This window comes from Lactuca sativa, chromosome 8 (assembly GCF_002870075.4).
Source record: "Lactuca sativa cultivar Salinas chromosome 8, Lsat_Salinas_v11, whole genome shotgun sequence".
NCBI lineage: Eukaryota > Viridiplantae > Streptophyta > Magnoliopsida > Asterales > Asteraceae > Lactuca > Lactuca sativa.
The window spans coordinates 187292032-187296336 of NC_056630.2; positions in this window are offsets into that span (position 1 = coordinate 187292032).

Consider the following 4305-nt stretch of genomic DNA (forward strand, 5'->3'; position numbering starts at 1 on the left):
TCTTGAAGGTTTTGAAGCAAAAGGGGAGTATATCAAAAGGAAGGGGAGGAATCCAAGCATCTTTGTGCTCTTTCAGCAATTCCTTTGAGGTATAACCCGTTTTCCCCTTGTTTCTATGCTTATTACTTCATTTAAGTCATTCTTGAGCCAATCCCCAAGCTTGTATGTGCAATATAAGTCATAATAAGTTGATTGGCCTTTAGATCTAGGCAAGATTGAGCTCCAGGAGCTCAGATCTGTTACCTTTATGGACCCATGTTGCTTGTTCACCCTAGATCTACCCTTTTGAGGTATTTTGAGCCCTAAATCCCTCATTGGTGAGTATTTACACATAAAGTTGGAAACTTTACGTGTCATTCATGCTCTAGGAACCCAGATCTGTATATGGCATGGACTGGAATCGAGCAAAATCGCGTATATAGTGAATGCATGGCGATGACTCGGCGAGTCTGCTCACGAGTCTTCGGATTGTCCCCTTTTCGTTGTTTCGAGTTGGTGTAGTGAGTCACGGGGTGTGACTCAGTGAGTTGGAAGCCAAACTCATCCATGGAGGAACTCGGCGAGTCCATGCCCTGACTCGGCGAGTTCAAGGCAATCTCCTTAGATTAAGAACAGACTTGGCGAGTTGTTTATACAACTCGGCGAGTCACAGCATAAAGTGTTCTTCGGATGAAGATGAACTCGGCGAGTTGTTCATACAACTCGGCGAGTAGGATGAAGGACTTGAACCTCAGTTAAGAAGAAGAATTCGTCGAGGCAACGCCTAACTCGACGACTAGGGTAGGGATCTAGGACAGTCGTTTGGATAGGGACTCGGCGAGTTGGAGTGCCAACTCGGCGAGTCGGGTCAACTGAAAGTTGACTCTGACTATGACATGATCAGGGGTAAAATGGTCATTTTACCCAATGGAAAGTTAGCAGTGATTGACTGAGTATGTTGTGGGATTTGCAGCCGGAGGATTTCCGGAGCAGCAGTAGGCAGTCAGTTCTCGATCAGATTAGCAGCTATTTCGAGGTGAGTTTCCTTTTCAGTAGGAACGGGTCTAAGGCACCAAGGCCGACCCGTGTAGACGAGATGTTAGTATTAGAGTGTGGGCCGAGCCCATATCTCTGGGTTTAGTCAAGTATGATATATGTGTCAATATGATAGAGTTGATTATACATGTTGTCTGTGTGATACTTGTATATTATGGGTTAGCGGTTGAGTGTGGGCAGGGCCCGTATCTCTCCGAGGTTGGAGTGTGGGCTAGGCCCGTATCTCCCAGATAGTAGAGTGTGGGCGAGGCCCGTATCTCCCGGCTAGCAAAGTGTGGGCAGGGCCCGTATCTTCACAAGTGTGGGCGAGGCCCGTATCTCCCGGCTAGCGAAGTGTGGACAGGGCCCGTATCTTCCCGAGTGTGGGCAAGGCCCGTAACTCCTAGCCGAACGTTGTTTGTTATATGCTTGCATGGTATGAGGTATTATGGGGGAACTCACTAAGCTTCGTGCTTACGGTTTTCAGTTTTGGTTTCAGGTACCTCCTCAGCTAGGGGAAAGGAGCCGGCGCGGTAGCAGCATGTCACACACACACACACTCTCTCTTGGTTCCGCAGTTACGAGTTTATTCTGGGATTGATACTCTGATATTTTGATTGAACGAATGTTGTGGTTTTTAATTTGGTTTTCTATGTGAAGTGGTTCAACTAAACAATGCTTTAATTGTTAACATTTTCTATGTAATGTTTTATAAACGAAATTTTTGGACGTGAAATTTTGGGTCGCTACAAGTTGGTATCAGAGCCCTGGTTTGAGGGATTCGGACACACCTTCGGGGATGTCTGAACTCAAATCGAGGGATTAAAAGATTTTCAAAATGAAAATGTTTTCAAAAATTGAGGAAAGAGTTTTGAGAAAGAACAAAGTGTGTGATGTGCGCGACCGGCCGAGCTCAAGTAAGTATTCCCCAAAGTACCCATACAAGTTTATGTTATGTTTATCAACTTTTGTAGAACAGCATGCTAGAATAGGACTAAGGATCTAGGAGTGATGCCTTATGTGCCTGCTTTATGTGTTTCAGTTGTATGAGAATTGCATGCTAGTATTGAGTAGACAGCAAGTAGGATAGCCTGATTAGGTTATGCCTGATGGTATGAGCTTAGCATTATATGCTAGTACAGGTACTGTAAGCCGATAGAGATGAATGAGATTGTTCCCTTAGTTAGAATGCTGCTTGCTTTGTGCTTTGTGGGACTCTGAGTGGTGGGAGTTAGCCATTAGGTGAATACGTCACGTCACATGTGGTCAGGGTTGAATAATCTTAAAGTGTTGGATTTGGCCCTATTGCGTAGCTCTTGTTTGAGTCTAACCATTATAGGGGTGAACCTGTTACTCAAAGGATTATCCGAGCCTCACCGCATGTGATGGTGTTCAAGTAATGGTTAATTGGCACTACTAAGAGGCCTTCAGCAGTTGAGGACCTGGTAGGGTGGAGTCTGAGATTTCCCTAGGGCAAGCCTAGGATGAGTATAGTAGTGATCAGCCGTAGTGGAAGGGGTCTGGTGGAGTTGAGGCAGTCCTTGAAAAAGGTACGGATAGATGTGGAAGGTAGTATGGGCCCGTACTACTGAAAGCAGAGGATCCGTACCCGAACCAAGGAAGGCCAAGATAAGACCAGGGAACTTGTAAGTAGTTGTGATCCCTTAGGAAATATCAGTATCACTAATGTGTGTTATTATGTATTGCAGAATGGTGGTACTTTGATCGAGGCCGATAGATGGCGGTTCAGGAGAGGGGTCAGGTTCGGGATCAGGTTCCGAGCCGGTAAATGAGGGACAACGCGAGTTCATCGCGTCAGAGATCACCAGGGGTATCCTTGAGTCGACTCCCATTATCTTCGGGTCGATCAAGGAAGGGATCATTGAGTTGATGGAGGATCGCCTCAGGGCGTTCAGGAGCGACATGGCATCTGGCCAGTCAGGATCTCGCACATTGTCCTTTAAGGACTTCAGGGGCAGTGGTGCGCCAGATTTCCATGGGGTGAAAGACCCCATTGCTGTCAGGCGATGGATTGCAGACATTGATTCTGCGCAGTTGACTAGCTTCTGCCCCGAGGGGTCGAAGGTGAGGTATGCAGCAGGGTGCTTACGAGACCGAGCCCGGGATTGGTGGGAGTCAGTGAATGACTCGTTGGGAGCCTCAGCTATCGAGGCTATGAACTGGTCGGACTTTGTGCCCCGGTATGCGGGTGACGAGGATATGAGGAGGACCCGTTATCATGATATGCTACGGGCTGACATCCGGGAGCATGTTAGCTTTTCAGCTTGCCCTATCCTGGAGTCCATGATCGCCAAGGCGAGGGAAAGGGAGATTGATTTAGAGCATATGCGGAAAAGGAATGCAGAGGCTGGGCAGGTGGTTGGGGCTTCAGGAAAGAAGCCCAGAGGATCAGATGGGAGGCCGAAAGGCCAAGGAGGACCTGGCCGCTGCGGGAAATGCGGCAGGACGCATGAGGGAGCATGTAGGATGGGATCAGCAGGCTGCTACAAGTGCGGCAAGGCGGGGCACTTTAGCAGGGATTGTACTACTCCAGTTTCGGCTATTCAGACGTCTGAGTTGCTGTGTTTCCACTGCAACCAGAGGGGCCACAAGAAGGCCAATTGCCCCCAGTTGACAGTTTCAGCGCCGGTGAAGGCGCCAGCTCCAGCGACCCTGCAGATCACGGATGGCCGGCAGGGCAAGGCAGAGGCTCTGGTGGTGAGGAGCCGAGCATTCCAGTTGACTACCGAGGAGGCACGTGCCGCACCCGATGTGGTGACGGGTATGATTCTTTCCCTCTATTTTTATTTTATGATGTTATGATATTGATATGTGCTCGGTGTATATATATATATATATATATATATATATATATATATATATATATATATATATATATATATATATATATATATATATGTTTTAGGATCGTTCCATGTGAACGGTATCCCAGTTCAGGTGTTATTCGACTCGGGTGCATCCCGATCATTTGTGTCCCTTGCGCTTAGCAAGAAGTTTCATGAGTCTTCGGGCATGTTGGATTGCCCTTTGGAGGCAGAGATTGCTGATGATCGATCGGTGCGAGCATCGATGGTGTTTCGGGATTGCATATTGCGTCTGTTTGAGGAGCGTTTCTTAGTAGACCTGGTTCCTATTCCGCTGCGTGGGAACAAGGTGATTATAGGCATGGATTGGTTGAGCCCTAATGGGGCGGTGATAGATTGCACGCAACAACTAGTGCGGGTCAGGACCCCAGGCGGGGGAGAGTTAGTGATTCATGGCGAGAGGCCG